The 24,363-nt window shown below is 59.4% G+C and overlaps 1 protein-coding gene across 5 annotated transcripts in view; it reads left to right on the plus strand.

The window, feature by feature from the left end:
- TP73 (tumor protein p73) overlaps positions 1–24,363 on the plus strand; it is a 73,812-nt gene that overhangs the window by 27,593 nt on the left and 21,856 nt on the right. The gene's annotated exons all lie outside the window — the stretch shown is intronic.

Genomic DNA, 24,363 nt, shown 5'->3' on the forward strand with positions numbered 1-24,363 from the left:
GTCCAAAGTTGGTTTGTCTCAGGTCTTGGGGCCCAGAAGGTCAGGAATCTGCCCACAATGTAGGAGACCCAAATTTGATCCCTGGGTCAGGAAGATCCCCTGGAGGAGGGAATGGCAACCCACTCCGGTATTCTTGCCTGCAGAATCGCACAGGCAGAGGATCCTGGTGGGTTACAGTCCATGGGGTTGCAAAGAGGCGGACGGGACTGAGAGACTTTCACTTTCACTTCCTCCCCTGTGTGTGCACATCTCTTAGCCAAGATGGATTCTAGCGGAGAGGTCTGTGGAGGGGGTTGACATCACTCACTGTGGGGTGACACCCTTCCCTTTGTCACCTCCAGGGAGCCTTTCTGAGCGTATGTAGTTGGGAACATCTCCTTGACCTTGAGAAAGAGGACTATGTTGTCTTCGATGTCTTATCTGGGCAGGGCTCAGCTCTGCTCTCTCCTGCTATCTGTCCGCTGGGGACGAAGCCCGGATGCTCAGCCTCTGTCCTCAGCTCTGCTCGCTGGGGGCTCCATGGACGGCTGCTGGCCTCACACAGAGCAGCATGAGGGCCTTGGGGCTCCGGCAGTAGGCTAAGAGGTGGAGCCAGGAACTCTGGAGGCAGGAAGAGCTCAGAGCCTGCCCCCTCCCCTCCAGGGGGGGCCCCTCTGGAGTTGGAGAGACCCCTCCAGGAGTTGGAGCTCTTATCCCAGCACACACCCCTCTGAGAATAGTGGGGGTGGGGGGCTCCAGTCATGGGAATGAGCCAGGGTGAAAGGGTGGGGGAGGAGGAAAGGTCTCTGTGTTCTTTGTTGTTGTCTGGCCCAGGGCCCACTGGCCCGAGTGGGACAGGGGAAGATACCTGCAGCCGGGATAGGTTGGGGGTTCAGGGGGTAGTCACAGGGTAGACCCCTGTGACATCCTTGCTTCTGAGGAGCCCCTTAGGCTAGACTGGAGGAAACTGCCTGCCTAGCCCAGCCTCCTGTCTCTACCCAGGAGACTGTCAGGGCAGACACAGCTGTTGTATTCCCATTTTACAGGTGAGGAAACCAAGGCAGATGCTGGGAAAGGGTAGGCCTCTGCTGGGCCAGGTAGTGCCATCTTGTCCGTTCAGATCCTTCCAAGTCAGCCAACACCTCCCCAGGGGCCAAGGGTCCTGACCTCTCACTTCCAGGTCCTCCTCTCCTGGACATTTGCATCCTCCACAAATGGGTGGGTCTCAGGCTGTCAGTAGTGATGCTCTGGGTTAGAATGCCTGGGGTGCTCACCCGAACCCTACTACCTGCCCTGCAGGGGGTAGGGGGAAAGCAGAAAAAGAGAAGACAGGCTCTGCCTGTACTGGGGCCCAGGATGGTGTGCCTAGGGATTGGGCCTCCACTCTTTACTGGTGAATTTGTTATTATATTATTATAATGATCTTTTATTTTATTTGGCTGCATCAAGTCTTACTTGTGGCACACAGGATCTCTGTGAAGGTGTATGGACTCCCTCGTTGTGGTGCGTGGACTCAGTAGTTGTGGCCCATGGGCTCAGTAGTTGTGGCCCACGGGCTCAGTAGTTGTGACCCGAGGGCTCAGCAGTTGTGGCCCGTGGGCTCAGTAGTTGTGGTGTGCAATCTCAGTAATTGTGGTCCATGGGCTCAGTAGTTGTGGTGTGCAGTCTCAGTAGTTGCGGCCCGTGGGCTCAGTAGTTGTGGCCCGTGGGCTCAGTAGTTGTGGCCCATGGGCTCAGTAGTTGTGGTGTGCAGTCTCAGTAGTTGTGGCCCGTGGGCTCAGTAGTTGTGGCCCATGGGCTCAGTAGTTGTGGTGTGCAGTCTCAGTAGTTGTGGCCCGTGGGCTCAGTAGTTGTGGCCCATGGGCTCAGTAGTTGTGGTTTGCAATCTCAGTAGTTGTGGCCCATGGGCTCAGTAGTTGTGACCCGAGGGCTCAGTAGCTGTTTCCCATGGGCTCAGTAGTTGTGGTGTGCAGGTTCAGTAGTTGTGGCCTGTGGGCTCAGTACTTGTGGCCCGTGGGCTCAGTACTTGTGGCCCGTGGGCTCAGTAACCATGGCTTGCAGGCTCAATAGCTGTGGTGCTTGGGCTCTGTAGATGCAATGCACGGGCTTAGTTGCCCCATGGCAAGGAATTCTCGTTCCCTGACCAGGGATTGAACCCACATCCCCTGCATTGCAAGCTGGATTCTTAACCACTAGACCACCGGGGAAGTCCCTTTACTGGTGAATTTAAAACCCAACAGTGGAATTAAAGTGCGGCAGGGAGATGTGGGGTCACTCCAAGGTCCATTGTCTGGTCACCCAGGGCTTTCTGAGGGGGGGCCATCAAGGGTGGGGCAGCCGGGCTCTTGACTCAGTTGTGTAGCTGGCGAGGTGTTTGTTGTTGGAGATTCATGTCTTTGAAGTGGGTGCCTCAGCCACCCAAAGCCATGTTAGCCCTTACATCACAATCAAAAAGCAGACACCTGCCCTATACACACTTTGTGGAGCAACAGGAGCTGCCACTAGGCTCCAGGGCCAGAGGGCCCCTGAACACGGTCTCCTAAGGGGTCTATCTCCAGAATTCCATGAGCCCCTCCTCCTAGCTGCCCAGCTCATGCCCTTGAGGGTCAGCGGGCCTGGGAGACCCTGATGACCCAGCATCAGGAGAGGCCAGTTCTAGCGTCCTGTGGGGTGGGACACCTCTCTCGAGGGAGGATGTCTGATGCTGGCAGGTCTGGGCTGGCTGGGGAGGACTTCCCTCACAGCCATGGGGGTAACAAGGATGGAACCCCCCCCCATCTCTGCCAGCAAGAGGACTGAGTCTGGCAGGTAGTAACAGGCCTCTTAGTAAAAATCCTGCAGCTTTCCAGAGGGCATCTGGGGATACCCGGAACCACACTGGCCCTGGCTGGGGGCAAGGCTGGGTGAGGGAAGCCAGGCCTCCTCTGGGTGCCTCATCCTGACCCCCACCGGCCATTCAGAGAGCAGAGACTGGTCTAGGGGCCGGCATGCAGCCCAGCCCTTACCCTCATGCAGCCTGACGTCACTCAGAGGCAAAGATGGGCCTCAGAGATGCAGCTGGACAGCTGACTGCAGAGTCCACTGCCAGGCTGCATTGTGGAAGGGCCAATGCCCGAGTTTTCTGGGGGCCTGGAGGGGCCCACGGAGCCCAGGGAGCTGACAGGGAGCCTTGCAGAGCTGAACTGGGCGCTGTGATTTTAAAGTCCAACCTGGAAACCAATCCCTCTGGCCAGAACGCAGCCCCTAGGACAGTGCTGCTGAGGGTGGGAACCTGCTGATCCTGGGGTGGGTGGTGTCCTGAGTGCCTCACCCCCACCCCCATGGCTCCATCCCCACCCACCAGCAGGTCCACACCCTCATCAGGGAAAGTCTGGGGCTGGGGCAGTGAGGCTAGCCCCCAACTCCAGGTTGGTGACAGATCAGGTGCTCCCCGGGCCAGGCCTCAGGTCACAAGAGAGCAGCGAATGCACAGTCGAAAGCTCTCATCTCCACCAACCTTGCAGTTGTGACTCAGGCTCCGTGTAAAGGCTTGTGCACTTGAGCACATGCACACGTGCACACACACACACACACACACACACACACACACACGGGCCCCCACACGCTCCCTCTGGCATCTGGCCTCTGTGACAGTGGGCACCAGCACCCCATCCCCAGGCTCCGGGGCCACCCCCTTCGCCGGGTCGTGGGGCTCATCCATCAAAAGACGAGGCTTAGGCATTCCTGGCGTTGGGGGCCCAGCCCTGGATCCCTGGGGTCATATCTACTGTGGTCGGGGGCCCTGGCTCTCCACCCTCCTTGGCTGCCCTGGTGAACAGGCTGACTCCTTCCTGCTGGACTAGAGGTTCCTGAGCAGCACCCCAGCTCCATCAGGAGACGGACCATGGGGACCCATGGGTGCCCCACCCACTGCGTCAGTGGCCGGTGTTGACAGGCAGGGTGGGCAGGGCCTCACCTGAGGAGCCAGTCTGTCCCAGGATCGACTCCCCCATGTCCCTGAACCTTGGTGCCCTCACTTGTGGAGCTGGAGTGACAGGCTGCCTGGGGCCCCGGCAGAGGCTCCCCCAGCCCTGTGGGGCCCCTGACCACCCTCCTGCCACGCTGGGCAGCTGAGGAAGCTGAGTCAGGCAGTTAAAGGGGAAGTGCCCTGGTGGGAGCAGTGGGCCCCTAGCCTTGGAGGAGCCCCAGAGCACAGATTCCTGGTGGGGACCCCGAGGTTGCTACAGGAAGGATCCAAACACCATGGGGCCGAGATGTGCAGAGGATGTGGGGTCTCAGAGGTCACATCCCACCCCCACATCTTCTTTGCTTGGAGTTTATTTGACCCTTTGGGTCTCAGTTTATTGTCTGTAAAATGGGTCAATGAGGATCTAAACCATCAGGGTTTTGAGGATGACTGCTGGTGCCCAGCCTGTAAGAGGGTGTGACAAACGTTAGATGTGATGGCAACACCAGGGATGAAGCCCAAGTTTGACAAAGTCATTCCATCTGGAACCTGGAACAGTGGAGCCAGGGAGGGCCCGGTAGCAGCTGCCCCCAGCCCCAGAGTCTGCAGTGCCCAGGAAGGACTGGTGCTCCAGGCCCACCTTGGGGGCCCTTTGGTGGGCTTTTGCCCTGGGCAGTGGCCTCCAGTTCTAGTCCTTGCAGAACCTGGATGACTCACCCATGACATAGGGCCCCACCTCCTGCAAGAGGAGAAAGGGGAGCACCTGGCCTTCTGTAGGCTTGAGAGGAGGGTGGCACAGAGGACATGAGGCGTGAGGTGACCCCTGGGCCCTGGGCAGGTGCTGCGATAAGGGGAAGCTTGTAGGGTCTCCCCTGGTCCTGGAGGCCCACCCCCAGTCTGTGAGGAACACGGACAGGATGAAGCCCCCCATGTTGCATGCTCATAGGGCCCAGAGCAGGCAGCGGCCATATGCAGCCTGGGCCAGGTGTGGGCCTGGGCTTTGGATGGTCCTGGCCTTCTGATTCTCAGTGTCCCTCAAGACAAAACAGGGGCAGGGCTCTGACCAGCTGTGAAGATGCATGGAAGTGGGGCTCAGCTGATGCTGAAGCTGGCCCTGACCACCCCTCCCCCATCTCCCCTGTCCATCCTCCCAGAATCTGGGCACCTCCTGGGCCGGCTGCCCATGCCTGCCCTCTGCCTGCATCCCTTCCCCCTCTCCTGGTGCCTTTCACTGGTTACAGCTGTTGTGGACTGTGGAGGGGGTGACATTTGGGGGCTGATCCACCCCGGAGCCCCGTTGCTTCTCCTCAGGTGCCCAGCAAGCTATGCAAGGGACAGATGCCAGGGTTAAAACCTGCAGACTCTTGAGGGCTTGAGACCCCAGCACTCACCCAGGACAGGCCTTCCTGGCCTGGGGAGGGGGCCCGGGACGAGGAGGGGACAGCCTGGTGTGTACAGTCCCTGGAGCAGGGACTGTCAGGAGCGGGAACTGAGCTGGCCCCCAGAAAGGGACGGGTGGGTGGAGGGAGGGCCTGATGTCCCGAGGAAGGGCCAGGAGCTCGGGGACAAGGAGCCCCCACCAGCCCTTCCTTAGACTTCGGTAGGAAGACCCTCTGAGTGCACAGCCAGCTGCCAGGTCACTACCTTCTGGGGTGGGAGGGCGTGGGGGACAGAGCCACCTGCCTGTGGGTGGTCTGGAGGGACTGAGAGGAGTGGGACCCTGAGCAGGCACATTGCCTGTGCCCTTCTGGTGACTCACCCCTTCCTGCACAGGTGCGCCAAGCAAGAAAATACCCCTCATCCTGCTGTTGTAAGTGTGAGGAAGTGGTTGGTGGGGTGGAGCCCCCAATGAGTTAAATTCAGAAGAGCAGGTGCCGAGGGCCCTGGGGGTGACCTTGGAGGCCAGGGCTGGCAGCTGAGGACAGAGCTAGAAGGAGTCCCTGGGGGCAGAGGCTTTGCCCCTTGGTCATGTCTCCGGATGGCCAGGACTTTGGATACAAGCACAGGAAGCCGGTGATGCTTTGGGGCAGGTGAGGAGCCCAGCACTGTGAGAGCTGAAGACGCTCTCATTCACCCTGAGACTCCCCGTCCTGCCCGGGCTCAGACCACGGGGACAGTGCTGGTTCTCAGGCCCCAGGTGCCCCCGCAGTGTGGGTAGGGTGTGGCCCCTCTGCCTTCAGGGCTGCCACCGGGGCTCAAGAGAGGAGACCTTCAGACCCAACTGTGCCTTGCACATGGTGGCCAGCTCCTTCTAGGGCCCACCTTGTATCCTGAAGGCCTGAGTGAGCCTGAGGCTGCCCTTCAGCCGTCCTGGTGGCCCAAGGTTCTTCAGGGCCCTGGCCTTCCTCTCCCCCCGAGTCTTTGGCCACCTGCTCATTCCCCTGGTGTATTAGTCAGCTGTGCTGTGTAGCCAATCCCCACCTACAGAGGGGCTTAAAGTGACATATGTCTATTGTCCCATAGGTTCTGTGGGTTGGGAGTCCTGTATGTCCCCCCACTGGGCCCCCTGCTCAGGGCCTCACCAGCTGCACTCCAAGCATCAGCCAGGACTACCATTGCGTCTGGGGCTGGGACCTCCTCCAGGCTCTGGTTGTTGGCAGAATTCAGGTTTAAGTTCTTGTCAGCTGTTGACCCAGGGCTGCTGTTTTCAGCTCCCGGAGACTGCCTGCCACCCCCTCTCCCCCGACACACACCCTCTCCCCCCAGCCTTGGCTCCTGAGGCCATCAGGACAACCACTCCCTAATTAGGTCAGGCCCACCTGTAGAGCGCCACTTTTGATCAAATTTTTCCCAGTGTCTCACAATGCCCTGTAGGGGTGGGGGCTCGACCCCAGCCCCCTCCCCTGCTACATGTCTCTGTGTCCCTCCATCCAGCCACCTGCCAAGCCCCCGTTCCTCTTGGGGGCAAGCCTGAGTGCACCCACAGGAACCTCACTGACTAATAGCTGCCCCCAGCCCCTGGCCTTCCTGCCTGCAGGCATCCTGGCCAGAACTTGCAGCCTGAGCCCCGCTGCAGCCCCACTTCCTAAACACGTCTGCACCTCAAAACCTCGATTTTCCTCGATTGTCTCCTCATGACTGATGGATACCTGTGTGTTGGGAGTGTCAGCCGCAGCCACCCAGGGTTCTGGAATTCAGGCCAAGCGTGCTGAGTTGTGTTTCTGGCTGCAACCTCCAAGGCCCACAGAGCCTGAGCCGGGGGCTCCCAGCCCAGCCCCTTGGGGGTGGCACTGGCTGCACGTCCTCTGCCTGGGCCCCCCTTTCTCTCCTGCAGAGGACCGGGGGGCTGGACATGCTGATGGGCTCCTTGGGCCGAGCCTCCCTCTGTGTAGCCCCTGCCACTCCCAGTTCCCCAGCATGTACCTGGAACAGGCCAGGAGAGGGGTTTTAAGCTCTCCTTGGAGGGGGGAAGCAGCTGGGTTTGGGGGACTTGGAAGCTTCACATCTCCTTTCACATGGTTTGGGCTCAATTGACCTTCCAGGGAGGATCCTGGCCCCTATGCCAGGGGCAGCTTTGTGCCAAAGATGGTTACGTTAGAATGCACGGTTCCTTCAGAAGGGAGAGGTGGTGACCACCGCAGAGCCCCCGGGTAGGTGGGTCCCCGTCTCCAAACTCCAAGTTGTGCCGAGGGCAGTGCCATCCAGCCCTGTGGTGGGCAGGGCTCCAGTGATCCTCCCTCTGGACCACCTCCCTCTGATTCCCGGGCCTCGGCAGCAGCAGGGGCATGGCCAGTGGCAACCTGGGCAGAGTCTGTGGCGCAGACTTGGCTGCGTTGGGTCACACCCCACTGCTCTTTTTGTTGCCAGGCTCCCTTTGGGGTCCCAGGGGAGTGCAGTCGCCCCATGTACCTCTCATCTCCGCTCAGCCCTTTGGGGCGGCCCCAGAGGACCACCGCGTTCCCTGAGCAAGAGTAAGACTCACTGCGCCCCGGGTGCTGGGGCCAAGGCACCATCTCTTTCCTTCGGGGTGGCCTGGATTGGCCTCTCGAGGTCTCAGGGGCCCGAGCTGGCCCCCCCCAGGGCTCTGGGGTGGAGGCCTGTGCCCCCCACGGCCTCCCACAGGCAGCATCTCAGAAGGAGCTGCGTGCAGCCTCATTGTGGAGCCGGCCTGCGGCCCTGCGTGCCGCCCCCTCCCTGCGCAGCCTCCTTGGTGCGGTCCGACCCAGCAGTGGGCAAGCTGAGGCCTGCCCTGGACTCTGATGAATAGTCATGAGGAATAAAGGGGTGGGCCGCTCGTTTTGTTGTTAGATGCAGCTAGTTGACAGCACTGGGGAGATGGAGAGGGCCGAAGTGCCCCCGGCCAGCCCACATGCTCCAGAGCATCCCTCACTTCTGGTCCCCTAGCCGCCGAGCTTCTCCGCCCGGTCCACCCTGCCAGGCGGCTGCACCCCTGCCCCCGGCCCCCTGGCCACCCACACCCATGCCTCGTCCCACGGCACGCCAGCACCCCGGCGTGTGCAGAGCCCCGCGCGCCCACCATGCTCTTCGTCAGTGACCCCATGCAGCACTTCGTCTCGGTAGGTGCACCTCCTGGGTCCTTTGGGTCAACTGGGGTGCCTGTGTCTGTCCTTCTCGGGGGGGCCTTGGTGGGGCTTTCGCCTGGTGGAAGGGTCATTGAGCATTCTCTTTTCTGTCCCCCTGGTCCCCTTGGTCGGGCACTTGCTGCCAGATGGGGTGCCGCCATCTAGGGGGAGCAGAGGCAGGAGGAAGGTGCCGAGGGGCTGGAGGTAGGTGCTGGCCCATCCTGGAGATGCCTTGGGGACCAGTGCCCACTAGCGGGACAAAACCGGTAGCCAGGAAGAGGAGGGTGGGTGGTTGTCTGGTCAGCTAGTGGCCCAGCCACGAGATGTGGGGTTTGCCATGCTCCCCAGCTTTGGACTGTCTGAGCTCAGGGTCAGCCATCCGGCCCACCCAGCCCTGCCTCCGGCTGCAGGAGCTCAGCGTACCCTGGAGGTCATCTTTGCTCCTGGGACTCCAGCTGTTAGGCTGCAACCACCTGCTCCCAAGTCAAGAGCATCCTCACCTGGGATGCTGCTCTATTGACCGCGGTGGCAGGAGTGTTCCCTGCCAACTGAGTTTGTAGGTCAAGGGCTGGCCGCAAGCTGGCCTCGAGGCCATCCTGTTGCCCTTCACGAGGGCAGTTGGCCAGCAGAGAGAAGGATGGGTCTGCAGCTTGTCCCTGGCCCCTGTGTCCTGAGCCCCGGGGACTGGGGCTCATTTCCAGACTGCCGAGTCCCCAGGGCCAGCAGGCACCAGGCTGCTAATTGAGCAGGTGGAGGTGAGGAGCAGCGGCTCCCTCAGGCCTTTCTCCTGCTGGGGAGGTGGATGCAGTGGGGTCCATGGGTACTGTGTGCCCTGTGGGAGACCCAGCAGTGGGCAGAGGGGTGGGGTGAACAGCTGGACAGAGTCCAGGTGTCCCCAAGCTCTGTGAGTGGAGGACAAGCGCCGTGTGCAGAGCCACAAAGACCTGCAGGTTCTCAGTCGTGTGTGTGTGTGCACAAGTGTTTGTGTGCGTGTGTCTGGGCCTGTCGGTGACAGTGGGTGTATGCGCTGTTGTTCACATTGTGTGTTGGGACAGGTATGTGTATTTGTGCCTGCAGGTAGGTGTTCCCAGGAGACCATGGCAAGAGTGATGTCGTGGGTGTGGCCCAGGAGGGGTGAAGCGTGTGTGGCCTCTCTATACAGCCTGACCGGGTGCTGACACCTTGCTCCCACATCTGCAAGCTCCCTGGTGTCTCCACACCTTTGGTGGGAACTTTCTATCTGAAACCTGGCCCTGGGAAAGGGCACAGCCCCATGTGGCCACAGTTGGAGGCCCATCTCTGCTCGCTTCGCCCACCAGCCCGTCACTGGGCTCAGACGGTGAGTTCCTGGGGAGCAGCCCCGTACCCCAGACTGTCCATGCAGATGGTGAGTGAGCCGGGAGGGGCTGTCTCCTGCCACCCGGGGTCTGTTGTCACACATAGAACTTAAGGCAGAGCCTGGAGGCCCGGGCCCTGGAAGCCAGTGTCCCCACCTGGGCCGGCTGGGGAGCCTCTCAGACACAGAGGACTCTGGTACAACCTGTCCTCTTGCATGAAGTGGGTGTCGCCGTGTAAGTCAGCCGAGGCTGCAGTTCACTGCCTTTTGGGGAGGCAGAGGCACGGTGATGGGGGTCACAGACCCCAGTTCTGGGCCATGGAGCGCCGCCTCCCTGCAGGGGCTGTAGGTGGTGGGGAGGGACCCCCTGGCGTCCTCCCTGCTGCTGCCACCCTGCCCTAGGGACCAGCAACGCCAACCCTGTCATCGCCTGGCTTTCTTGCAGACCGAGGGTAGCTGTGGCCCATCTGTTCATTCATTAGGTCAGCAGGTGCCCAGAGCAGCTCTAGCGGCAGGTGGGGGCCTCTGGGGCCAGGGGGCTGGGCTGGGTGGTTCTGATTTGTAAAAGTGCCTCTGCTTCTGATCCGGGGGAGGTTACCTCCGATAAGCCCACTGTATGCAGAGGGGAAGTGGTACGAACACTCAGGGTTGAACTGGAGGTCATGTGGTCGCCCCTGTGGTTATCAGGAGCCCACTGGGCCAGGAAGGAAGCATGGAGCTGTCGGCGCCCCCACTTGGTCTCCTGGGGTACCCGGCTTTCTGAGCCTCATTTCCGATGCAGCTGCCTACAGCCCTGTGCCAGTGGGTGACCCAGGAAGGCACATGTCTGACTCCCTGCTCCCTCCCACCGCCCATGGGTCAGGGCTGGACAGCCCCCTGCCATGGCCCATTTACTAGGGTCCTTCAGCTGGTGCCGGGGTGGGGTTGGTGCTGGTCAGAGCAGCCTCTCCCTCCAGCAGGGACCAGTAACTCACAGAGCAGGAAGGAACCGAGGGCCCGTGGGGCCTGCCTCAGATGGGATGAGCTCCGTTACCACCCGGATGGTCCCATAGTCCTTCGGGTGGGTGTCCAGGGGCCCCACCCAGCTGCCTCCCAGGCCCCCATTTCACTGTGTATCAATTTAGACCCTCACGGCATGAGACGGGCATGTTGGACGCCGCTGGCTGCCCCGTGCCTGCCTCTGTTGATGGACCGAGGTCCACCCGGTCTGCAAGGTTATGGAAGGCCGGCTCATGGGTGACTGGGCCACCGTCCTGGGGGCCAGGCCCAGGATGGGCGCTGTAGGTGTGTGCTGTGTGCTGGGCAGCACGGGAGGGCACATGTATCCGGGAGCAGGGTTGTCCCCGCCCATCACCCCCAGAGACAGGACAGCTCCTACAGGAAGGGCAGCCTTGGACAGGAGGGCCCAGGAGGGAAAGGCCAGTCGGGGCGTTAAGAAATAGTTGCTGAGAGTCTACTGCCTCTCCGGGCACGCGGGGCACACCAGAGGAGGACAGGATCCCTCCTGAGTTCTAGAAGCAGGCCGAACTGCAGTGCTGAGAGCAGACCACAGGAGGGCAGGGCGAGGCTGGGAGCTACGGGAGATCGGGATGGGGAGCGAGGCAGGCGCCTTGGACCCGGAGGGAGCAGGGGAAGGGCTGAGAGCCCTGGGTTCTGGACAGGGTCTGCTGATGGGCTGGAGGTTTGGACCTAAGCGACTGGGTGAAGGCAGTCGGCACTTATGCAGCTGGGAAACTGAAGAAGTGAGATTTGGGGTGAAAGTTAGCGTTCTGCTCTGACTGTGTTGTGTGAGACGCATCTCGGCCACTGCACAGGTGAACAAGAGGAGAAAGAGGAGCAGAGTTCCTGAAGCCTCGGGAGGAAGCGGGAGGGGATGTCCGCTGGGGCTGGGGGCCGAGCAGTCAAGCCCAAGAAGTGCCAGCCTAGTGCCTGGGACCTGAGACATGGAGCAACGAGGGTGGGGGTGGTGGGACATGGAGCAACGAGGGTCAATGGGACGCGGTCAGCTGAGGGAGGGTTTGAAGACGACCTTCAGAATAAGAGCAGGAGAGGCTCTGAGAAAAATGTTCAGGCTTCTTCAACCTTGCGAATGGGAGGACAGTGCAGAGTCTGAGCCACAGGCTGAAACAGCTGCTGGAGGGTGTGGGCAGAGATGCCCCCCACCCCCTGGAGCCCGGGTTCACAGTCAAGGCGGGCAGGGCTGTGCACTGGAGAGAAGCCCGCCGCTCCCCTGAATCTCCCCAAACTGGAGCTGAGCAGAGGAGAGACCCTGCCGCGAGACTGGATGGGCAGCCTGGGAAGGGAGGGGGCGGAGAACCTGCTGAGAGGGCGGGGTGGCCAGGACAGAAGAGGGAGGGGCCTCAGGGGACCCGGCAGGAGGCGTTCCCATGGATGGGAGTGGACAGAGCTGAACTGGGGGGCTCGGGCACTGGGCTAGGCTCCCTAGCTCGTGCTGGGAGGCTGCAAGGCCTTGGGACTGTGGGGAGGGCTGACCGTTCTGGAAGGGGATGTCAGAGCCTGATCTGGGGGATAGAGGGGTCACCCCATCAGGCGGGCTCGCCAGCCCAGGCTTCTGCCCCTTTGCCATGTTTCGTCTGTCCCCAGAGCACCCACGCCTTTGGTATCCCCACCGTCCCCATGGTGACTGTCCAGTATCAGCTGGTGGAAAACCCACCCTTCCTCCCTTCGCTCCGCGACACCTGGGAGCTCTTCCTGGGCCCCTTTCTGCCACACCAGCTTCCACTCTCATCAGGAGCCAGTCAGCCCGACCCCAACTGTGCCAGCTTCATGCTACACAGTGTCCCTTCTCGTCTCAGCCCCCCACAGGCTCCCATAGGGAGAGCTCTGCTCCTCTGACCAGTGTCCTGCCCTTGGCCCTACAGCTCCCTGGCCTGAAGGCCCTCCCCCTCCCCAATGTCTGAGTCTAGACGTCCTGGTTCCCAGTTCCCCAGGTAGCCGGTGGCATCTTCTGCCTCCTGCCTACAGAACCCCACTGGCCTGGGGCCCCCCAGCCACGCATCCTGGGCCGCCACTGGGCTGCTTTTGTTTTTTGTCTTCCTTTGTCTTCAGCCTGTAGTGAAGCCTCACTCTCCAGTTCTCTCGTTCCTCTACTATTCTCCACTCTCCAAGCTCCAGAGGGTGCAGGGTATGGGCCAGCCATGTCTTGGTGCCCACCCACTGCTGTCTCCTAGCGCCTGGGAGGGTGCTTGGGAGATGAGGGTTGAAGGGCTGAGCTGCCTCCCACACCCGGTAAGCTGGCCCCAGCCTCAGAGCTGGAGGGCGGGGCTGGGGTCGGCCTGCGGGGCTTCCTGGGTAAATGCAGGCAGTCCCTCCCCAGCGCCCCGGGGCGGCTCCCCTCCCACCACTGCCTCCCTACCCCTTCACTGCTCTTGTCACAGCCTCCCCACTGAGGAGTGCGGCCACCCTGATGATGGCCCCTCTATGTCTTCCTGCTTAGCATCTGCAGGATGGACAGACGGACAGATAAAGGGATGGATAAAGAACACATGGGTTGGACTCTGGGGCTGCAGGCAGGGGGTGAGAGGGCTGACCGCCCCCCTAGTGGTGCTGGGGGTGGGAAGGAGAGCCAACACTCCACCATACCCCCGCTGGCTGTGCCTATGAGGGATCACCAAGCTCCCCACTTTCCTCCAGGATCTCTTTCCTCTAGGCACTCTGGGAGGTGTGGGACGCACTCTGGGAGGTGTGGGCCCTTTTTCCAGTGGTTAAAAGAAGACTCTGCATCAGTGGGTCACCTGCCTGTTCATGGGGCAGCTCTGAAGAGCCCAGCAGAGGCGCAGCCAGAGACCCCAGACCCACGCAGGACCCTACAGATGCGCTCAGGTCCAGGCGGGGCCCTCACTGTCCTCAGCAGCGCCATCTGCAGGTGGAGGCTCCGGCCGCGGGTCCTGCAGATACACGTCTCCCTCAGCGGTAGTGCAGCCGGAGCTTCTGGGGGCACGTTCCTCTGGTGCGAGGTGTGGAAAGTTCCACACGGCCCTGGCGAGGATTGGGCAAGGCCCCGAGAGAGGAGAGTGTGTGTGCATATTTTCTGGAGGAGCGGGAGCCTTTCCCCCCAAGCACAAGTCGAATCTTGTTGGCATTTCCATCCGTTTAATCACAGACTCTGGGAGACACTGTGGGAAATAGCAGCGGGCTGGAGGTCCCGCTCTGAGTGGGATGGGTTATCTCCAAGCGAAGCCCAGACGGCCCGTCAGTCACTTTCCTCTGGGCGAGGTTGTGCCCAAGCCCAGACATGCCTGCCAGGGAAGATCGCGGAGTTGGAAGTTTCGTGCTCTAGATTTTGAAAGTCTGGTCTTGATATCCTTCTCCGGGGAGCAGGGGACAGGGGTCAGAGCAGATTGAGCATGCCAGAGGAGAGGGCACCTGGCTGACCCTCCCCAGGCAGAGCCTCTGGGATCTGACCGCAGGGCCTCAAACCTGGGGTGACCCTAACCCTCCCCTAGTGCGGGGACCAAGATGAAGGGGGCCACCAGGGTGGAGGCCTGGGTTAGGAGATGCTGTACCTGGGATAGGAATGACAGGCTGGGGTTCGCACTGTAGGAGGTGACATCTGAGCCTGAGGGAAATAGGAAGGCGCCACAGGGCAGGGGGTCCAGCACCTTGCACCCAGCCCCCCTCCGGTCTGGGATGCACGCTCTGATCCCCGGAGGAAGACACAGATAATGCTACTGTAAGTCCCCTACATGCGAACCTTTCAGTTGAGAACTTTCAAAGATGCAGTCACATAAGTTTTTCACGTGTCTTGCGTCCACTGTCACGTGTGTGCATCCTCTCCAAGTGGTTGAGCTTTCGTGTTTTTACTGTATCATGTGTGGTGGTACTGTGGCTTCATTTCAAGCCCGGGAGGTCCAGAAGCAAGCGCAAAAGCAGTGGTGATGTAGCTGGTACTGCTGAGAAGACTCATAACACAGGAAATGGCAAGCGAATTTTCTTTTTCAATAAATTTTTTAATTATTTATTTTTGACTGACATGGGTCTTCGTTGCTGCGTGTGGGTTTTGTCTGGTTGTGGCGAGTGGCGGCTACTCTCTAGTTGCGGTGCGAGGGCTTCTTGTGGTGGCTTCTTTTGTTGTGGCTTGCAGGCCCCAGAGCGCCAGCTCAGCAGTTGGTGGCCCTTAGGCTTAGTTGCCCCAGGACACAAGGGATCTCATTTCCCGGACCAGAGACCGAGCCTGTGTCCTCTGTATCGGCAGGCAAGCAGGCATGCAGATCTGCACTGGCAGGGGGAGTCTTAACCGCTGGACCACCAGGGAAGTCCCAGGGATTTTCTTTGTTTGAGGAGACACTGTTCCCATCTGAGGCACAAGACTGGAATGTAGAACGGTGCACAAAGGTTGCAGCAGCCGTTCAGAGTGCAATCCAGTTCTGCCGTGTCATCTGAGACGAGAGAAAAAGAGCTGCTCCGCAGTCACCCCTGGGTCATTTTTCTTTAGGAGGGCAGATAGAATTGAATCCAGCAAGGAACCAGAACCCATGCCGTCCACGTCAGGCGTGAGTGACATTGCAGCTTGCCCCCTGTGTTGTATTGCTGACGACCCTTCAGCTCCACCACCTCCCACCTCCTCTCCCTTCTCCAATCAGTGACTCTTGCCTGTTTACTCGATGCCAGCCCCTGTATGCCAGCTGTTGTACTGTGTTTTCCAAGGTACTGTGAGATTAAAAATGTTTTCTTTAATGTTTCTGTTTTTTTTAATGCATTATTTGTGTGAAAAGTATTATAAACCTATTACAGTACAGTAGTATATAGCTGATTGTGTTAGCTGAGTGCTTAGGCTAACTTTTCTGGACTTATGAACAAATTGAACTTAACGAATGAGCTCTCAGACCGGAACTTGTACATCTATAGGGGACTTACTATATTTACCCGATTTCCTGAAGAGAAGTCCCCCACCGGACCACACAGACAGGTGCGGTAGGATGATGTGGCTCCCATAGCAGGAGGTTGCCCCACCTGGAAAGGAAAGGATGGGTCGGTGGGCCATGCCCTTTAGGGCTCAGCTCCAGCCCTTTGCCTGCAGGGACCAGACAGGCCAGGCTGCTGGAGAAGGTTTTCTGGGGAGGTGGGCCTAGAGCAGGGCCTGGAGAGAGTGAGGAAGGAGCAAGGGAGAGAGAGAGCCCCCTTTGGGAGCTGGAGGGCTCAGGGCTTCCATGGGGTGAAAGGATGAAGCGTTCTCTGGGGGAGAACAGCCAGCCAGTAGGGAAGCCTTGCACAGTTGAAATGCCGGTGCGCAGATGAGGGCAGCCTAGAGCCTATTCTCCTGGGGTTGTGAAGACTGTCTGCAGACCCTGGTGCAGTGCTAGATGCAGGGTGGGAGCTGCAGGCTTTGGGGGAGTCGGGATGCAGCAGACAGGCAGATGGAGGCAGCATGGGTGTGTCTGCTGGGACCCAGCAAGGTTTAGGGGGAGGGAGGGAGGGAGGGAAGTAAGGAGGGTAGGGAGGTAAGGAGACCGGGAAGTGATAGAGGGAAGTGAAGAGGAAGGAGAGAGGGAGGGAAGGATGGAACTCAGGAGGGGGCAAGGGAAGGAAGACAGAGGAAGTTGTGAAGCTTGGGGCTGGTGGGTCACCACCTTGCACATCTGGGAAGGACACCGGTGGATTGTGCTGGGACCTGTGTTTGGGATTCTTGGGTTTTTGGGAAACATCTTATCTGCCTGTCATCAGGAGTCTCAGAGAAAGGATGGAGGACATGGATAGGGCCAACTCGGCAGCCGGACCTCCCTTCTGGTTCTCAAGGGTCCCCCACATGATCCCTGTGAACCTAGCTCAGGTCAAAAAGCAGGAAGAGCTTGGCGGGGGGGGGTTGGGGAGGGCACCCAGGTCAGCTTGCTCTCTCCACACAGAGCAGTCCTACGCCTGGCCCGACATGAATCCAGGGAGACTCGCTTTCAGCTTCTAAAACGAACTAAGGGTCAAGGGTGTGAGACGCGCTTAGCCAGGGCGACTGTGACACCTTTGCAGTGGGTTCTACAAAGGTGTGGAGGCTTACAGCCAGAGGAAAAGGGACACCCCCACCTCCCAGTTAAAAAAAGACAAACTGATCCTTAGTTCCTTTCAGTATGCTGGGAACTTAATGCCGCTGCCTCTCCCGGAAGGAGCAGGGACGAAGGGCAGCCCAGAAAAGCGTCTTCCTAGTACGCTGCTAGCTTCTCTAGAATCCTGCATTTCCGCCCCAACCCACTCCCCAGGGGGCAAACCTGAGCCCACACGGGCACCCTGGGACCTAGCCAGTGGGTGTTCTGCTGCTTGGCCACTGTCACCAGGGCTCGTGGCTTCTTGAGAACACAGTGGCCACGCCATGCAGCCAGGCCACCCGGAAGAGACAGGGCTGGGATGGGCCAGTGCTGGAAGCCCTGGGTCGGCCGGGAGGCAGGACCTGCGCACCGGCGGAAATTCAACCCTGCCTCTGGGGGAGGGAACGACTCTTTGTCAAATGGTTCAGCCCTCTGCCAGAAGGGGGGCCGTTTTAAAGAGCCAAAGGTGTGGCAGGTCCTCCCCCCTCCCCCGCCCCCTCCTTGAGCAGGCTTGTCTCCTGTGGGGACAGGAGCTCCAGGTCAGCAAGTGCTCCTTGCCACTTTTCCCTCCCAGATTCCCCACGTACGGGCTGTACTCAAGGCTCTGATAAGGTCTGCACTCGGCCCACAGCACACACTTCGGGGGCCATGAACTGGGTGCTGGCCAGCTGCTTCTGTGGCTGCAGGAAACTCAGCAGGCTCTTAATGTAGAAATAGGAAGTAGAGCAGGAGCAGGGCGTCTGATGGGTGGCCCACTGTGGTGGAGGAGCCCTGTGTCTAGGGTCAGGGCTCCCGTGCCTCGGGGAAGTTTCTCTCTCCCCACTCTCTCCCTGGACAGTGGGATCCTGCAATGATGTGTCTCGTCCTGGGTTCCTGTTCATGCTGGTCCCTGCCAGACAGGCTCCTTGGCACTTTCTGAGTTGTCCTGTCTTTTTTGTCCCTTGCTAAGTCCCTTCTGATCTTTTCTGGGACAGACCCTCAGGGCCTTGGGAGGGCATCCTGAGTGACGGTCTTCTCCTCACCAGACCTTAAATGAAAAGGAGAAAACTTAAAAGCATGAAACTTCCGTTTCTGCCAGAAATGCGGGAGGATGCAGGATGGGTGAGCTGGCCTTCCTGTGGCTTGGGAAAGGAGGAACTGGAAACAATGCTGTCCACATGGTAGCTCTCAGGACTGTGGCCTTTGTGCCTACCTGGGGCAGGTGGGGGAGAGAGCTGGTAGGAACAACAGCAGACGCTTCCGTGCACGCTGGGTGCTGGGCACCCTTCTCAGCCTTTTAGTGTATTAACTGCTTGACCCTCAGAAGCCATTGGTGAAAGGTGGGCATGGATGCAGACCCACACAGGTGTCCGTCACTGTGTCAGTTACTGTACCCAGAGAAGCAGCAGAGGAAGCCCTGGAAAACAGAAACAGGGGAAGAGAGCCTGGGAGGCTTCAGGGAGGAGGTGAGGCTTGAGAGGTGGTGCAGGTAGAGGAGATAGTTTGCACTGAGGGTGAGTGGGAGTGGGAGACAGCACAAGCAAAGGCCCTGGGGTACCACCTGTAGGGTCACAAGGAGGCTGGAAACGGGCTCCCTAGGAGCTGTTGTCACCGCCCAGAGGTGCAGGTGTGTCCTTGCAGCTGAGATAGATGCTCCCTGAATCAGTGTTTGGGCTCCGCATTTCCCAGTTCCCTCTGCTTAGCCTCCAGAGTTAAGTTTTACTGACAAGTTTTTCTGTTGCCATGCTCACTAAAAATATGTTTTACTCCAGAGATCAGTGCTTGTGGTCCCTGATTGTAAATCTGTGCTGGATCCCTGACCGCATGGTCTGTGCTGCTGGGGTCTGATCTTAGCGTCCTGGAGCCTTGCTGAAGATGGTCATGGACACAGGAAGGCACGAGATTAGGAAGGGGGGGACACAGGCGGTAAAAGGCAGTTTATTTTCCAGGTACACCCCCCAAAATCATTTGAGATGGTTTACAAATTCTAAATAGGTAAACACGTAAAATGGGATACTTATAAACCTACAGAACCCAGCTCACAGTGGAAGGATGGACCCAGTGGAACCTAGGTTCTGGAGAGGGCTGGTTAGGATGGCGAGTGGTGGGGATGGAGGAGGATGCAGCGAGGCAAGCCTCCCTGACTTCCCTGCGAGGCAGCCCAACCCCAGGGCAGGCAGAGACACTTTTGGCACATGGGGCCACTCCCACCAGGGTCTCCCAGAAGGGCTGCCGTGGGCTGAAGCTGCCTTTAGCCCCAAAGTGTGCCTAACACCCAGGTACAATGGACATGTGTGATTTGGGGGATCTACTTGTGAGTTCCAGGATCTGGTTAGTTCAACCCAGAGCCTCTGAGAGTCCAGTCTGGGGCTAATCTGTGCCAGGGGGAGGTGGGGGACCCCACAGCCAATGAGCAGGGACTGAATGGGAGGCCCCTGAGGCTGGGGGCTGGGTACAGAGGGGTGGGGACGGGGGTGGGGCAGGAGCTGGGACGGAATTCCACTCTGGAGCAGCCCCCTTTGGACCTCTCCCCACTGCTTTTCGGGGAGCCCCCTCCTTTCCCTGGGACTCCTGTTGCCAAGCGGGGTGTCCATCCAGGGGGCGGGGCCGCCTCGGTCCCTCCCCTCCCTCCCCATCTAACCTTCTCCCTCTGCTGACTCGCCTGCGGGACCCTTGCCCCTCGGCCCAGGGCCCCAAGGCGTCCATGCCCTTGTCCCACACGGAGCAAAAATGGGGCCACTCTAGATTCCTGCCCGAGAAACACTGACCCGGGGAGCAAGCTCGGCTGCCCTGCGGGGGCTGGGACATAAACCTAGGCTCTCTAAACCCAGAAGCCTTGCCCGTGTAGGTTTGCACACCGCAGGCACCCGGAGGGCAGCTCTGACCCATCTCCCCCGGCTCAGCATCTTGCTCTAAGTAGACAGAGAACCTCAGGACACGTGTTTGTGGAGCAGGTGGACAGGACCGTCGGGGAGGGGCTGCGTGGTCCTGGCGGGAGAGGTCCCTGGGACATCGTCCTGCTCAGCCGGAGGCATGGTTGAGGGTTGGAATGGCTGGCTAGGCCGACCCCCTCCCAGTGCTCCCACCCCACCCCACCCCACCCGCCTGCCCATTGGGAGAGGCAGGCCGGGCACTTCCTCAGATGCAGGAGTAGAGGCTACCCGCCGGCTCCCGACTCCCGCTCACGGCCCTCTTTGGGTCGGTCCCAGAGCCTTGCACGCGCATGTAGGCACTTGTGGGCCGCCGCGGGCCAGGCGTGTCCCGATCAGCCCACTCTCTTGGGAGTTCTTATTGAAAGCAAAACAAACCAAAAAAGTCCTGGTTTTGCCCAAGTTCCTCGCTGCTGCCAAGTGGGTCTCGTCTCAGCTTCCGGGGGGCCTCTGGTTCTGGAGAACCTCCCCTCCCCCACAAGCTCTGGTGGGTGCACCACCCTGGACCTCAGGCACCACACTGGCCTCCCCTTCCTCCCCCCAGGTCCAGGCTCCTGTTTAGCAGCTGGGTCTGGGGGGCGGGGGTCCCCAGCAAGGCTCCTGTCAGGAGGAAGGAAATGCGAAGTTTCCTGAGGGCAGGAAAGAAAGGGCCCTTCAGGGCAGAGGTGCCTCGCTTCTAATCTGCGGGTTCCAGCCGTGCTCAAACCCGTGTGGAAAAGCCGCAGGGAGAGCCGGCTCCAGGGTGTGGGCAGGGTGTCCCTGGGGAAGCACGAGGGAGGAAGGGGCAGCCCCAATGTCCCCAGGGACAGCATCTGCCCCTGGGAGCCGGACCCAGCACAGGGCCACTGTCCTCAGGCTCCCAGGCAGGCAGGTGGGGCTTCCCAGGACCCCAGACCACAGGAAGCCCCTGAACCTAGGTTGGAGCAAGAGGAGGGCCTGCAGAGGGGGCAGGACCCTCTCTGGACTCGGTGGTCCCACATCTCATTAAGGTCTCCCCCACAGGGGCCAGCCTGCTGGAAGTCGTCCCCCTCCCTGCTTTGTGGCTGCTGGGCGTGTAGATCCTATCGGCCCAGCTCCTTTTGGTTCAATGACTAATTCCCTGGCACCCGCCTCAGATCTGAAAAGAATGTGGACAAGTTAAAATCTGAACACCTTGTCGTGGGGCGGCCTCCCGCCTCTCCTGAACTGGGAGGCAAGCACTGTTGCCCTGCTGGTGTGGGCCATCTTCCTGTTAGGGATGGAGCAGGGAGGATGGACCTGAGACCCCTGGCTTGGGCCATCCTTGCTCAGGACATAGGACGCTTCTGCAGCCAAGATGAGGAAGGCTCCCTGCAGCCTTCAGTGGAGGGACAGGAAGATCCTCCAGAGGGGCCATGCTTACCACCTAGACAAGAAAAACAGTGAGGGCAGGCTGGGACTCCTCCCCCCAGGACCCACAGGGCTCTCAGCCTCCTGTGATGGGGGAGCAGGCTCACATCCTGTACTCATTCCTGGGCATCCGTATGGTGGGAGGGGCTCCTGCTGCCCCCTCACCCCTCCATCCATCCCTCCATCCCTCCACTCCTTCAACTACTCATCCATCCATCCCTCTACCCCTCCCTCCATTCCTCCCTCCCTCTATCCATCCATCCACCCACCCATCCCTCCCTTCATCATTCCTCCCTCCATTCTTCCATCCATCCATCCATCTATCTCTTCATCCCTGTGCCTGCTCACTGTCTTGTGCAGCAACCCTCTTTCTTGAGGGGAGGAACCCTCTTGAGTAACCACACCATAATGAGAAATGAACTACACCCCTAAAGGGTGTGCTGATAATTAATAGTAATAATAGTAATAACAATAATTCCAGCTGTGAGTCCCTCATCATTAATAGTAATAACAATAATTCCAGCCCCTCATCAGCTACTGATTGAGGATCCTGTCTGGTGCCTAATGTCCAGGAGAAATGGCATGCAAACCACATATATAATGTTGCATTTTCTGGTAACCACATTAAAAATGGTGAAAAGAAACAATGGAAGTAACTCAAGAATGTATTTTACTTATCCCAAACTATGCTCATTTCAGCATACCATCAATATAAAACTGTGAATGAGATATTTTACTTTATTCTTTTCATTGGCGCTCAGTCCTTGGAGTTGGTTCTCTGTGCTCATAGCACAACTCAGTTCACACTGGCTGCATTTCCTGTGTCCACATGGGGATACATTGATGCCCATGAGACAAGGTCTGTCCTTGTGGGATCTGGAGTCCAGTGGGGAGGCATAAACCAGGGGGGCACAGAACAGTGCTCTCCTGGAGCAAGGGGGTGTGAGCGCACTCCCCAGGCGGGCCCTCGGGAGGGGGTGGCTGTCAATCCCCCCATCCCCAGAGCAACCTGGGCTCAGGAGAGGTGAGGATCCACAGGGTCCCTTGTTGTTTTGTTTTCAGTAGCTTTACTGAGTTACAATTTACCTACCCCACAGCTCAGCTGCGTGCAGTTCAGTGTTTGCAGTATGTAGTTTGAAGTATGCCGTTCAGTGTTTTTTAAATATATTCACAAAACAGACTCACAGACGGAGAGAACAGACTTAGAGTTGCCAAGAGGGAGAAGGGTAAAGGATGGAAGGATTGAGAGTTTGGGGTTAGCAGATGCAAGCTATTATATACAGAGTGGGTAAACAACAAGGCCCTACTATATGCACAGGGAGCCATACTTAACATCCTGTGATAAACCAGAATGGAAAAAAATACGAAAAAGAATGTATAGATGTGTATAACTGAGTCACTTTATTGTACAGCAGAAATTCACACATCAGATAGCAACTATACTTCAGTTAGAAAATGCACAGACACGTGGACCCATCACCACAGTCCATTTTAGCACATTTTCATAGTCTCAGAAGGGAACCTGCACCTGAGCCCTGGCCGCCCCCTTCCTGTGTCTCTCCCCCGGGTCTGCCGCCCCTGGACTGTCAAGTCAACAGAGAGAGAAGATGTCTGAGCTTTTGAGTCTGTGCCTTCTCATGGTGTGTTTCTCCTCGGGGCTGTGGCATCAGTAGCTCGGAATAACGTTCCATCACACGGACTCGGCAGTTTGCTTATCCACCTGCAAGGTGTGCAGTGGGCACCGGGCCCCCTTCCTTTTACAGGTATAGGCACAGAGGTTAGGAAGGCTGTGGCGGGGTGGGGGTGCTGCACCGACCAGGGAGGGAGGTTCAGTGGGAGAGTGAAGTGGGGTCTGCCCTGCAGGGCTCCCTGTCCCACTGGTGGTGGAGCCTCAGCTTTCCTGGGGGCAGGGAATGGCCCTGGAGGTTCAAATAGAAAAGGGATCCGCTCAAGGGGTCTGTTCAATGGCAGTTCCGGCCAGGGCGTCATGCTGGTGTCCTGATGGCCTCACCTAGTCTGGCTGTCCCTGATAGGGAGAGCACGGGTGGGCCTGGGGGCTCTGCCCCGCTGCCAAACGATCTGCACTGGGTGGCAGTTGGCCCTCGAGACCAGGGCACCCACCTCCGGGAGGCACAGTGGGCGCGAGGAGCGGGGAGCAGTGGCTTTGCTAAGAACCAGCCACCTGCTGTCCGTCACCGGTCACTTCCCTGCTCCAAGATCACCCAAGCCAGGCTGCCTCCTGGCTGGGCAGACCTCAGGGGAGGTGTCACCTCCCCAGGCTGGGAGGGGCCCCAGGGAATGCGTGCCCCAGTGGAGTACTGAGCGGGAGGAGACGCTGGGTTAAGGAGCCCCAGCCTCCTGATGTACAGAGGGGTGCTGAGCATGGGTTGCCCCAGGGCAGAGTTTCTCCTGATCATCTGTGGGAGGAACTTGCTCTTTTATTTTTCACTGTGGAGAAGAGGACAGGGCAGAAGGTCCCCTTTCCCGCTGTCCGGTCCTCTCGCCTCCCCTCCTGTCTGGTCCTGCTCCCTCCTCCCACTGTCCCATCCTCCCCCCACCCCTAACCCTCACCCCGCTAGGGGGACTCCAGGCTCTGCCCGCCAGATGCAAGTCCCCCAGTTCACTGTCCCCAAGTTATCACCCGCTCTCCCGCCTCAATCTCATCCACAGGTAGGGGCGGCAATGCCCACCCCAGGTGGTGAGGAGGAAGAGCTCCGCGGAGAGCAGCTGGCGCAGAGAAGGAGCGGGTTAGCATTCGCAGTTAGAGCCGGTCTGGTCCCTGTCAGCTACTGTGTCACCCTCTGAACCACCTCCTGCTTGAAACCTCCTGATCAGGAGGGGGGGCTCTTCCGTGCCAGCCCTCCTGGGGGCCTCTGCCCTGCCTTGCCCTCAAGGCACTGAAGCATGGGCTGGCACCCCCTCCCTTTGCTCGGGTCTCCCTTAAGCTCCTGGCAGGGACTGACGGTCAGGACCCCGCAGAGGGTGACCCAGGGGACACGCCCACACAGTGAGGCTGAGTTCCTGTTCCTTCTCTGTGCGGAGGGTGTGGAAGACGCTAGCAGGGGGAACCTCGGGGGGCCATTCAGATGCCGATGGATGGAGGCCACCTGTAGGGGCCCTTCGAAAGTGACTCTTGGCTCAGCCACCGTCCAGCCCCCAACTGTACAGGGCTGGACCCCCAGAGCCTCTTGGGCAGCCCCTGCATTGGATGGAGCCTGGAGTGAGCCCCCTGCACCCTGGGGCACACTCTTTCTGCCTTGTTCCCTAG

The sequence above is a fragment of the Odocoileus virginianus genome, chromosome 11 (assembly GCF_023699985.2).
Source record: "Odocoileus virginianus isolate 20LAN1187 ecotype Illinois chromosome 11, Ovbor_1.2, whole genome shotgun sequence".
Taxonomy (NCBI): domain Eukaryota; kingdom Metazoa; phylum Chordata; class Mammalia; order Artiodactyla; family Cervidae; genus Odocoileus; species Odocoileus virginianus.